We start from the raw sequence: 13,870 nt of genomic DNA, 5'->3' as shown, positions 1-13,870 counted from the left end.
AAGTTTTCTGTGTAACATGATCCTTCAGACAACTTTGAGGAAATGAGATTATCACGGTCCAAACTGAGTGCTGTTTAAAGCTACACTGTGTAACTTTTTAAGTGGATTCTTAGCAAAAAAACACTTTGTTCTTTCAAAAATATATGTGCTCATTCATGTGTAATTACTTTAATCAACTAATAAAGTATTCTCGCAAGCGTAGAATCTGCCATTCAGAATACTCACAAGTTCACTTTCTGGTATGTCATGTGATTTCAAGGAACACAGACATTGTTTATGCGTCTATATAAAGGCCTGCTTAAGACTTTCATTTGCTATTTGGAATTCAGGACATGCACAGACACACAGACAGAGACATCAACACCCAGGTTTGACTTTAGTGCTTAATAAGATCAATTGTATTAGTTGTATATATATATATACAGATTTTATTCAAAAGTTTGGAAACATTAAGGTTTTTATTAAGGTTTTTGAAAGTAGTTTCTTAATGTCATCTAAGTTGCATTTTTTTTTATCGAAAATTTGACAGTAATACTGTTAGTAAAGTAGTAATACTAATTCAGCTTTGCATCACAGGAATACATTACATTCTACTATTTCAACAGAAACCAGTTCATTTAAATTACAATAATATTTCACAGTATTACTGTGTTTACTATATTTTTGAGCAAATAATTGCAGCCACGGTGAAATTAAGTCTACTTAAAAAAACAACAACAACAACAAAAAAACAAACAAACTTGTTTTGGTTTCCAAACATAAAATATCAGCCGTTGCAATGATAGAATAAAATATGTCTTATGTCTGTCAGGTCAAGAATGCTGCTAGATAAGCTGCTAGATAAGTACAACAGATAAACACATTTTACTAAATAAATGTAAACATATAACTGTAGTTCATAACTTTGACAAATAGTCTAGTATTAAATTAGAATGTACATTGACATGGACTTCTTGTCAAGTGTTCTTCAAAAACTGCAAACAACCTTTTTTTTTGCAAATTTAAAAAGGTCTAACAGAGACACTCGACATTATGTGTAATGTAGAACAACAACACTTAAAGCCTTTTACTCAGAGTTTTTGTTTGGATTCATCAAAATGTCTCATACTATAACTACTATATTGAAATATATAACATGTAAGATGGTAAAAGTCAAACTAACCAAAAAACAGACTTGAAAAACCTTTTCTGGTCAAACTCTTCCTGTTATATCTGACAGACTGAAATGCACCGATGTGGTTTACTAAATGTCATGTGATTTACAAGAGTTGACAGGATGTTTTTTTATTTTCTGTAAGCCGCAAATCCTGTTTGACAGGATCTGTTTGACAGGATCTGTATCCTAGTGTGTGATAATAACTTGACTCATTCATTGCCTTTTCTTGCCAACTGATTAACTGTTTAATATTAAACTACTTTCTCAGATAGCAAGCAACCATCGAAACAATGTTAAATCAATATTAATGTGTCAGTGTTAACTGCATCAACATCACTTTTACATGCACAATAAAAGTTTGTTTCATCCAAAAATCAATGGTAATGGCATTGAATCAATGTTACAATGTGATGTTGGTTCAACATAAAGCTTGCACTCTCAGAAAATGAAACAACAACTACAACTGATGGTGTTTTCACATATACTTAATTTTAAAAGAACCAAACCCGCTTTAAAGTGAATCAGAAAGGGAACCAGCCGAAAGTACGTACTCCGTAACCAACGTAACCTTGGTTCCCAGAGAGTAAGGAATGAGTATTGCGTAGCTATACGCAGTGACAAAAAATATATATATATATATTGAAGCCTTTTATTTAAAACGCAGTGCAGCTGCTCAGCCAGCACACAGCAGAGCTGACTATTGCGCTGATTGGCTTGGCTGAGGGAACTGCACGAACCTATGGTGAAGCGGAGAGGAAGCGCAATCCTATCAGAATGGGCGTGGCTACAGACTATATAAGCTGCCCATTTCGCCATAGGAATCAGGTTAAATCGACTGAAGCGTCAGACCTGAAGTACAGCTCAATAGCACATCCCGCTAGGCAATACTCGTTCCCTACTCTCAGGGAACCGAGGTTACGTTAGTAACTGAGTACGTTCCCTTTTGAGAACGGTCACTTCACTTTAGGAGGAACCCAGTTTAAAACGCTGTGCTATTTGCTGACGACTTACCTAACTGCTCTGAACTATTAATTTATAGGGAATTCGAAAGAATCACTTATTACAACCGAGCAAATGACTCGTCCACACTGTAATCCCAAACAGTTGTACTAGCTCATAACTATTAAGGTCATAAGAGTCAAATGTCGTTGTGCAGTTGACCAAACTATAAAGTGTTGAGCTCTGTTGAGATTTATGCCACTTTAATTTAATAGGGCTCAATATTTTATAGCTAATTTGTGTGGAACGCTCAAAAAGTTTAGGAACCATACAGTAGTGTCATGACGTTATCGACGTCATGACGTTCTGGTGGGTGGGTCTTATCGCTCCCTCAGGAAAGCTGAGTCAGCCATCTTGAATTTGCCTTGATGCGGGGAAGTTGGGTGTCTCAAGTTTTGGCCAGCCCATGTGGATGTGGAACACAGTTTAATTTGTTTTTATTTGTTTGGAATGCGCACTTTTATCCCCCTGCTTCAAACCACCACCACCTCAGTTATTTTCATTAGTCTTATTGCCCTCGTTTTCTTAAGCGCCGTCTTATCATCAGCCCTGATTTGGTAAGTAACTCTTAACGTTTTTTTATATTTTATATAAATATAAACGGTTCTAAAAATATGTGAATATGTGTTGTAAATAGTTTACAAATCCAAGTAATTATAATTTTAGAAGTTGTTGAATGTGACAAATACGTTAACGTTAAGTTACCTTACTTCATCTTACAACGGTGTAAGTTAACGTTAACGTTATCAGCGGTTTCCTGGATGAACTACATTTCCTATAATGCATGTTTGCCCGGGACATTGACGGTGGAGGAAGGTCCATGAGTTTGAACTCTCTGGCGCGGAGGCCGAAAGCATAACGTTATCCCTGCTTCCCGGTTTCTGCCGGTGGTTGTTTTCGCTGTTCGCCGTTAATGCATGTGCGTACTTTGAGTAACGTTATACTTATTTCAATAAGTGTCCGCGTTACACAGTCAATATTTTACGTTGTCGAGCAGTGTGTATGTGTGTGCTAGCGTGAAACGAACAATGCTAAACAACATAATGTGAGTGTGTTATGATGCTAATCAGGCCTGTGTTTGTATTTCTTCGTAGGCTCAAGTGTGTGGTTGTGAGATCATCTCGAAATCCTTTTAACAGTTCAGGTAGGATGTATTATGAAATAGTGTTAATAACAATTGGTTTTATTTTATGTGTTTCCACAGTCATTCTTTTGCTATTTCTCTAAATGTTTTTATCTCAACTGTGGGATCCACAGTTGATCACTTGAACCCTTTATTAATACTTTGTTAAAAACAACAACAACAGAAATAGCAGATCTTATTGTGCCAGATTTGGAAACTTTTTTTATCTGTATATTCACTTTTTTAAATTTCATTTATCATTATGTATTATTTTTAAAATCATCTTTGTGCGTATGTTGTGTACAGATATCAGACTACAAAGAGTGCTACAGAGAGTCAGCGTTTCACCATCAGACAGATGCCAATAGGTGAGTTTTGTAAAATTGTGTACTAATTTGAATAAAAAAAAAAAAAAAAGGAAGATTTTCGCCCTGAATTATTCACAATGTTTAGGTTTTTTGCAGCAGAACAGACTTAATCAAATTACTGATGTGTTGTCGACTGGTTGGCGTACTCATTCCCCCCCCTCATTCAAAATTTTACACACATTTTAACTTAAAAAATAATAATAATAATAATTTTTGCAGAGTTCCACCGAATTAACGTTAACCTGCGCATTCAATTCTACAAGGAGCTGGACAGACACACGCCTAAACTCATCACGTTCAGAGACAAGGCCACCAAGACTGGCAAGATAGCGGAGGAGCCAAGCTCATGAGGATTTATGACCTTCAGGTGAATTTTTAACTTGGCATGATTCAGAAACAGATTATTAACATATTGTTTGCAGAGAACTGTAAGAAGCCATAGTGTGAATTGCCTCGACTGTGCCCCGAGGTTAAGTGATTATGCCATGAACACAACATTGTCATCTCATCAGAGATAGACGTCTTGACAAGATGTATTCTATCAGAAAGAGGAACCTTCAATTTGAAGAAGTCCAAATAACTACTGTTTTCGTAAAATTTGATTTACAATTTTAAGTTTTTTCCTTTGTGAGTTATTAAAGTATTTACAATAGAAAGTTATTAATTTGAAAAATGTTTTACTGAAGAAATGGTGACCCAAAATACTGAATCTACCATCTATAGCAATTACCACCATGAGAATATGGAGCTATTTAACACTTTGATTTTTTTTTTTAAAGTGTTTGCTCTGCATTTGTGTAATTACTATTGTAATGGATATTTTTTTTGGTCCATCTAGGAACAACGTGATGTAAATATGAGACGGGCCCTCGTCCTTCGTGCACTTCCTGTGTACCTTCGTGAAGATGCCTTCAAGTTCTTCAGGACCTGTAATGTAAGTGTACTGGCCTCACTATCAATCCCTTTGCCTAGCTATTCAATCAGCTTAAACATATGACATCACTCAAAGAACTCTAGGAGAACCAGTGGGGTATTCCAGAAAGCAGGTTATGTGAAAACTCAGAGTGAATTCTGAGATGAGGGAAACTCTGAGTTATCCATTCCAGAGGGAAACCCTAACACTAACCCAGGACCAGCTCCTCTGCCTCTGTCGGACGTGGCAGAAAATGTCTGCTTCCTGTTTTCTCCCCTGTTGCCATGGTGAATCACAGCTCCATTGATGATGGCTTTTTACTAGTCGTCAGGCACGAGCTCAACTCAGAGTTAACATACTCAGAGTAGACTTACCTAACTCAGATCAGCTGTTCTGGAACTGAAAACTCAAGAGTTTCACTTCACAGGGTAAGTCAACTCAGAGTTCAGGGTTAGGCTCAGAGTTTGTTGAACCTCCTTTCTGGAATACCCCCCAGGACCTGTTTATGAAGTTTACTTGAGTTGTTATTCTGTAAACTGACATGTAGAAATTACATAAATGAAAAGGTAAGTATAAAGTATTCCACTAAACACAAAGTATGCTAACAGATAGGTGTGAAACTAACATAAGATATAAGCATATGTAAAGAAAATAGTTAACATATGGCTTAGTTGCAGTCTAAGTGCTAAGTGACAGTAATGTTTAGACATCATTAGCATGATTTGTATCCTTGAGGGGCTGAACTCATTCTTGTATTATTTGTGTTTTATAGTCAGCAGATGGTCCAGACCTCACTGACACTCGGGTGACTCTCCTGACAGTCGTCACGGGTGACACTACTGATGCGGCCCTCTTCAGCCCTGAGAGCATCTGTATTGTCGTGGAGGATGAAATACTTGTGAGTGGTCCCACAAATCTGGCTGACTCATTTCTCCTGCTCTGGGTACGTCTATGCACTAGACCTACAGTACCCAAAGAACCTCGAGCTTACATTCACATTTATCCAAAAAGTTGTGATGTGTCTTGAGGACAACAAACCACTGAAAGGGCGTCTACTGACGCTGAAGAATGATTTGTTCAATGAGTGAATCACTGTTGAGTATTGAGGAAGTTTTTGTTTTTTTCCCCCTCTTTACAAATGTAATCATTTGCCTCTTATACCTCAGATTTAAGATGTGACACTGTTTGCCTCTTCTACCTCAGATTTAATACATTGATTGTTAATAGATAAATATCACAACATTGATGTATTGCCCAGCCCACGTTGTGGGAAACGACTGTTCAATTCATGCACTATACATTTTTAATGTTCAGTTGCCTAATACCTACCTTGATGCACTAACTTTATGTTGCCAGTGAAGTACGGCACAGTAGAAACCAGTACTTTATTTAAATGTTTTATTTTAAAAAAGTGAGTTGCAGCCTTCAAGGTACAGTAAGTGCCAAAATGTTTTTAAACAGTGTTAAATGGCTCCACATTCTAATAGTTGTCATTGCTGTTGAGGATGGATTATACTTAGAATCTTATTGAATTTTATCATGAATCCTTTGTGAGTTTTAATCATAATGTTTACTGAAATAATGTGAGATGGAGACCCAAAATACTGAATCTACCCTCTGTAGCAATGACCACTATCAGAATATGTAACTATTAACACTTAATGTACTTTAAAACACATTTTGTTTTTATGGATTCATTTCCTTTTCCTTTTGTTTTAATTTATCACAAGCACTTTGTTTTGACTGAGCTCCTTTGATTCGTGCCTTTTAAAAAGCGCATTTTGTTAAATAAAAAAAAGTTGTTAAATTGTCACTGTGGTGTTACTTTCATGTTTTCTAACATTATTAGCTGATTATAATTGTGTAGTGGGCCGACATCAGTATTTCAGTTTAGAATTAATTTTGAGTGCATGTCCCACATTATGAGTTGAAAATTGTTGAAAATTTTTAGTGTATTTCCCACATTATATGAGTTGAAAAATATTGAAAATTTTGAGTGAATTACTCCCTAATTATAAGTTGAGGAATATCAATATTTATAAGGTAACATTGAGATAATTTAAGGCAACTGGAAATGTAATTTTTATTTTATGTAAACTTAAAACTTTTAAAAACATCACTAAAATATTTTTGTGTAATCTGTTACAAAATAATTTTTGAGTTCTGTGAACTTATTAGGGTTTACAGTGCAGGGTTCATTTGAACCGGCCGTAACTATCAGCTCTGCAGCGGATATAAATATCCAAACTATAGTGAAAAACTATTTATCAGCAAGGTAACTTAGCTCAGCAGTTTAAGACATTAAATTCGTAAGCACATAACACAAGTAACATTTCTCTTTAAAATACAAACAAGACTTTATTGATTATTCTAACACCTAAAACTAATATCTAACACACACACAAACACAAACACACGCACACACATTCATACGAGTTGCAGAAAGGAAGAGAGTGAGGAAATAATGAGTTTTAAGAGTGAGATAATGAAATCTCAAAATTATATGCACTTATAAGACAGGCCTGAACGAACCATCAATCATTAATTTAACCCTTCTATCGTTTCTTAGGCGGGTTATTAAATCTATATCAATGCACCAGTTCAGTTTAAGAGTCTGGAGGCTACTTGCTTGTGTTGCGTGGGGATTCCCTTTGTCGGAGTAAAAGGGGATTCCCGAGTTCGTTGGCTGGTCTCCTTGTGCCTGAGTCTGGGGCGGCCAATCACGTGGTGTGCTGGCGGATGGATGAAAGTCTTTGTCTGAAGCTGGTTTTGCCGTCGTGGACCGAAACTTTGCCGCAAAACTTAACTTAGAACCGAGACTCACAACAGAAAAGAAAGGAAAACTTAGAAAAGAAAGAAAATTGAGACGAGAGTAGTTATATGGCTTGAATGAAGCTGTTAACCCATGTTCTTCTGATCTTAATTTGGGTTCTTTGTCTCTGCGCGTCTACATAGTTGCTAGTCTGTCTGACTTATCTCTTCATCTCCCGCTTTGTTCTTCTTCGTTCTGAAACTTTGTTCGGGTCTTAAAGGGTTAGTTCACCCAAAAATGAAAATAATGTCATTAATGACTCACCCTTATGTCGTTCCAAGCCCGTAAGACCTCCGTTCATCTTCGGAACACAGTTTGAGATATTTTAGTTTTGGAGTGCTGAGTAGAATGGCGTCTAGCGATTGTGGTGTTCTGTTCTTGGGTGTAATAACGAACACAGCAGTCATATTGATGATGTTCCTAAATCCGAACCGCTGAAGACGCTGAAGACGCAGTGGCTGAGTTTATTTTCGAAGGGAATATTCCCCACGATCAACGTCAATGCTGTCATGTTTGCGCGAATCATTTCACCAGACTGCTTTACAAACGAGGGTCAGTATAAAGCTGGTTATTTGCTAAGAAGCTGCTCCTGAAAAAAGGATCAGTACCAACTATTCGTGTTCCTGCTGAACCTCCAGAAGAACAAGTGAGTGTAACGTTTTATTGACCTTTATATTAATCTTTATATTAATATTTGCAAATAGCTTGCACGCTTCACGATGAATGTGGCTATTTTTACACTCAGGGTACATTATGGCATGTTTTCTATGTACGACGTTATCAATATAATTCATAATCCCACGTTTATAATGAACGACGCGTTATGGTTATTGTGTTATTATTAAAAACGGTGTACGCACAGAACAGAGGGGCGGGGTGAGCAAAGCTCATTATCATTTAAAGACACATGCACTGAAACGGCGTGCTGAAAACAGAGCTAGGTAAAATTAGTGTTTTCTTACAATACTAATGAGAATTTTTAATTAAAGTATATTACAAACTTTTAATTTAGACCCTAAAGAATCATATTAGCTTGTACAAAAATGACATTATATGACCCCTTTAACAATGCTATAACTTCTTGCTTTCCTGTATTCTGCTTCAGCTCTCTTTCCCTTGGTAAACTGTATGCATGTATGTGTGTGTATGTTAGAGTAGTTTAAATGTTTAGTCTATTTAATAAAGTCTTGTTCATATGACACGTAAAGTTATCTGTGTCTCAAGCTCATATCCGGAGTCACTAATCATATCGATTTTTGGCTACAGGCTCTGAATAGTACTGTACTGTAAGAAAGACATTTGAGGGTTCACAGGATGAACTGAGTAATTGGTTGTAATGTTAATGTTGCTACATCAAGTTAATCCGATTAACTGATCCAAATATTCATAATCAATTATAACAAGTTATGATTGATTATTAATATTTCACAGAGCTAATTTGCTACACCATCGTCTACATTTTGCTGTGCTCTAGCTCTCTCTCTCCTTCTCTCTCTGATAAGGCATGAGCCTTTCTTTGCATATTGCTTGTTTACATCTTGTCATTTTGACTGTCCTTGTCTATACATGTAAAGTCCCTTTGCACAATGTTTGTTAGTTAGTTTTATATTCATGTTTTATACCACAAAAAAAAAAAAAAAAAATGTTTTCAATGGTCATGCTACTCAGGATGTCACAATAAACTTCTTATACCACTACTACTTCTTAATTCAACCTCAAACAAAAACGATGGGAAACATGTTATGCAAGATATGACACACATACCAGTGGCGTAGCCACGAGGGGGCCTGGGTGGGCCTAGGCCCCCTCATTTGCATGTCCGGCCCCCTCAGATTTCTGATTGCTTAAAATAAAATAATAAAATATGCATAACCTACGCTTTCATCTTCGCGTGAGAGTTCATGCGGTGACAATGGCAGCGTTGTGCAAAGTACAATATTAGGCACGAACAGATGAGCGAGAAGGAGAAAATAAGCCATCTACATCTGAGTTTGCTTCAGCTTACTACAAGATGACAGCGAGTGAAGCGGCTAGGAGACAGAAACGCACATATTTCATCAGAGGAATAGCGGTGAGACTTCGACTCAGATCGGCACAATGCGCAATGACTTGTTTGCAATTGATGAACCGCCTTCACAACCAGTGATGACCACATTTCCTGTATAGCCTATATCTGTTGTATAAAGTGTTTGGTTTCAAAACACAATAAATCCATGATTAATTTGAGTAATAATGTTTTTCTTTACCAATAGAGTGGAAAGATGAAACCTATTTTTTGTTTCAAACTTTCACATAGGTTATAATAACATCAAAATTTCAAATCCAGATTTTGATTTTCAAATATTTATTATAAAAAAGGATTAGTTTCCCCCCAAAATGCAATAAATTCATGACAGTTTTTTTTTTTTCCAAAACGCAATTAATCCATTGAATCAACATAAAAGTTATTTTTCATATTTTAACTGTTGAAAATACACAACAAAGTAAGTTGATCCACATATATCAGCCTCTGAACTTGGTCAATACTAATCTTATATAGCTTACAGGCACTGGACTAAAAATAGCCGACATTAAATCACCATCGCTAAGAAATACCTCCTGAACTTTTTTACGGCGATCAGCTGTAAAATGGCTTGGTCCTGCTCGGTTTTCGTTGACTTTGAGTAAAACAATTTAAAGTTTTTCAAAAGATCACCATCACCAAAGTGTCAGCATGACAGATTGATGCTGTCGTCGTGTGAGAACAAGCAACAATTGGCATTTTTCCTCCTCCCGCGTGCCTCATCTTCTTAATCTCCTCAAGTAGCCTAAAATGATTAGATTTCGATGGCTTACGTTTCTTCCCCACCGCAGAAACCACCACAGGGTCACCAATGCCGTCAAAATTATTATAAAAAAAAAGAAAAAGAAAAAAATGTGTGGATCACAAAGTAGAAGGAAAACTAGGATGCCGGGCTTATTCAAAGCGCCGCTGTTACGGTTTACAAAGCGTGGAATGGTGCGCTCACTGCGCTGTGATTAGTTGAGCTTGAGCGTATCGCATTTTGCAGAGAAAGGGAAAAGGAAACGGAGAAAACATGACAGAATAACACGGCGGATATCGCATTTTATTTTTTGCGGGAACTAAATATAACGTTTGTCGCGTTTTGGAACCAAACTCTTCATATATTTGCTGAGTAAGCTGACATCATTGACACTTTTTATAATCGCCCTCGTAGACTCATGTAAAAGATAATAATCGCAGAGCTATGTCGTAGGCTGCTATAGCCTAGGCTATATATATATATATATATATATATATATATATATATAGGCTATATATATATTGGCTATATATATATATATATATATATATATATATTAGTTGCCCCCTCATTTTAAGATGGGCCCCCCCAAAAATAAAATTCTGGCTACGCCCCGACACATACACTCAAAACTGACGAGCATAAACATACACGTCATATCCCCTCATACAAACACCTTTTTTCCTCTTTCTTACTCCCTCTCTTTCTTTATCACATTATATGACTATTAACTTACATACACGTACTAGGACCACAACTCGGATATACCTGACATACACACATGCAACCACTTAATTTGATAACATGGAATATACGCAGTTTCCGTAACCAATCCAAAAGACTTAAAGTTATTAATTATCTAATAAAATTAAAGGCTGATATTTGCTTCTTACAAGAAATACATTAACCTCAGACACAGAATCACAGGATCTTAAATTCAAACAATTTGACAAAATATACACTTCAACTTATAACAGGAAACAAAGAGGGGTTTCAATTTTAATAAATAAAGATATTCAGTTTTCACTAAATTAATCTATTATGGACCGAGAAGGAAGATTCATCATCATTAATGCAACCATCAACCATACAACATTTACATTAGCAAACATTTATGGCCCAAACAATGATCCATCTTTTTTCCACAAACTCTTCTCTATGCTATCAAATTCAAACAATCTTATTATAGCAGGAGACTTCAATACTGTCATAAATCCCACAATTGACCGTTCAAGCACCTCTGGCAACTTAAGAAACTGGCACTCAACTGACATAATAAAGCAATATATGGGGGACTATGGCCTTAGCGACAGTTGGAGAATGAGAAACCCGTCCTTAAGGGAATATTCATATTTTTCAACAGTTCACCAATGTTCATCAAGAATCAACCTATTTATTATCAGTAACTCGCTAACTTGCTAAGATATCAGATAACATAATTCATCCAATTGTAATCAGTGATCACGCCCCAGTCTCTCTGTCTATAAACACCCAAACGTATGCCAAAACTTCGACTAGATGGCGCCTCAACACCTCACTGTTAGAAGACCCTAACTTTACAACCTGAATGACTCCGGATACCTCACCTTCACTGTTGTGGGAAACTTGGAAGGCTGTAATTAGAGGAAAAATCATATCATACTCTTCATATAGGAAAAAAACAGCATCAACAAATGGAAAATACACCAGAACTCAAAATCAAACAATTAACAAATGAAATATCCCGCCAACCCAGTGAACCAAAACAAAAGGAATTAAAGGAACTTAAAACACAACTTTACGATATTATACAGAAAAAAAACAACACAATTTCAAATTCAGCAACTGAAATATAATGGTTTTCAATACAGTAATAAAGTAAACAGTAAGTATTTAGCAAATCTACTTCAACACAGGAAAGATAAATCAAACATCCTAGCTATCTTGGACACCACAAGAAACATTAATCAAAATTCACAGGATATAAACAATATATTTTGGAATTTCTACAGCAATCTCTGTTCCTAAAGGCACAGAGGGGCTGATAGTGATCACTGTAGGCCAAGATGTGTGTACTTTGGGGGTCGATGTCACACCTTTAGTACAATGGGGGACGTTGTAATTATTTGAATGGTCAGTTTGAATGTCTCACATTTGGGTTTTAGTCACATGGTCAGGGAAAGGATAAAAGAAGATTGTAACTGTTGCTCTGTTTCTTTTTATTTATTTTTTGTCTCTCTGGGTCCCTTTCTTGGGGCTCTCTGCTCTTTTATGCTCTGGCTCTCTTCTTATTCTCTGGCTCCCACTCTCTCTTTACCTCCTCTTTTTTATTGACTTTGAAGTGCTAGCTATTGCAATACAATATTGTCACTCTATATAGCAACGCTCTCCCACATATTAAGCTATTGAACGGCGCTTATTTCCGTCGTTGGTATAAGTGGCAGTGGGTGGTAATAGAAAAGAAATGTACAGTTTTCTATCATCTTGCTGACAACGTTTCTTTAGTCATTCGGCAGTCTTGCAGCCTGAACCCCTGCAGGAGATCCACCCTTACACAAGTCTATAACAGAAAAAAGAAAGTCAGACCATGTAGGCCATAGTGGGAGAAGATAAAAAAATATTTATTTTCTTATTTTATCTTTGTTATTAAAAATAAGAACAAAGATACACATTAAAAATACACAACATAATATACAAATTAAATAAACAATGGTTTATATTTTTCAGTCACGGTAGGTATATGTCTATTGAATAAACAAATATAAAAAATAAAACACCCAGAGTTAAATTAACTCTGCTCAGAGTACATTTGGTCCCTCTCTCTCTCTTTCCCGCTCATTTGCAGGGTCCACTTCACACACACATGATTCTGCACAGTTTTACATCAGATGCCCTTCTTCACACAACCAAGCACTGAGAGTGCTGGGACACACATTTAGTCCCATTCTACAGAGTGTTTAAGTAACTCTGAATCAGTGTTATAGTTAAAATGATTAAGTGATTAATTAAGTGATTGAGCATTAGTGATGAACACCTGCTGCTAACAAGCAGAATTGCTGTAGGAAAGAAAAACACATTAGGTGTTCGACACATTATAAAAAAAACAGATTTGTGAACATTAGTGAAACTGAAGGTGTTGGAATAAAAACATTTGATCATTGTAATGCGGTGAATCCGGCCAATTGTGGAACAGCTGTGTCGTCATCAGAGCTTGTGTAGCCGCTCTGGAGAAGATGCGCTGAATGAACGGATAGCTGCCAGTTTGACAGTTTGAGTTTTTGGTCTTTGTAACATTGTTTTCCAAAACACATAATTTGTTGAAAAGTAAACCACAAACAAAGCTGATCATGTGATATTTGTTTTTCAGCATAAATAGAAGTAGAAATATTCACAAATTTTACTCCTGATCAAGTGTCTTTTCGACACTTTTGATTTTTAAGTACTTTGTAGGATTTTTTTACACACACACAGCCATCAAGAATCACCATTTGAGGCATGTCACGATTTTGGTCAGGGATAAGATTAGTGAATTATGATGCTGAATACTATATCACCTGATCCTTTTTGTTTCGGGCTTTCTTTGCAACATATTATGTGGTTTGGTAAACACTTTTACAAAGACCACACACTCACATAAAAAGTCAAGAGTCAAACTGTCCAACTAAAGGAAACACTAATCACCATACTGATGACCACATATTTTCAAGAAATCATGA

The 13,870-nt window shown here is 36.3% G+C and overlaps 1 protein-coding gene across 4 annotated transcripts in view; it reads left to right on the top strand.

The window, feature by feature from the left end:
• Positions 1–286: 286 nt before the first annotated feature.
• LOC311094412 (interferon-induced very large GTPase 1-like) overlaps positions 287–13,870 on the top strand; it is a 46,221-nt gene continuing 32,637 nt past the window's right edge. The window contains exons 1-6 of one of the 4 annotated variants that reach the window (XR_014608651.1): positions 314–368; positions 3,250–3,299; positions 3,585–3,646; positions 3,866–4,013; positions 4,485–4,580; positions 5,332–10,257. The gene's annotated coding sequence lies outside the window, so the exon portion shown is untranslated. Of the gene's footprint in view, positions 369–420; positions 3,300–3,584; positions 3,647–3,865; positions 4,014–4,484; positions 4,581–5,331; positions 10,258–13,870 lie in introns of those variants that run through there. The other 3 variants (XR_014608652.1, XR_014608653.1, XM_084132372.1) reach the window with 3 other exon arrangements.

This window comes from Abramis brama (assembly GCF_963993115.1).
Source record: "Abramis brama genome assembly, chromosome: 1".
NCBI lineage: Eukaryota > Metazoa > Chordata > Actinopteri > Cypriniformes > Leuciscidae > Abramis > Abramis brama.
This window is presented reverse-complemented; position numbering and strand designations above follow the sequence as displayed.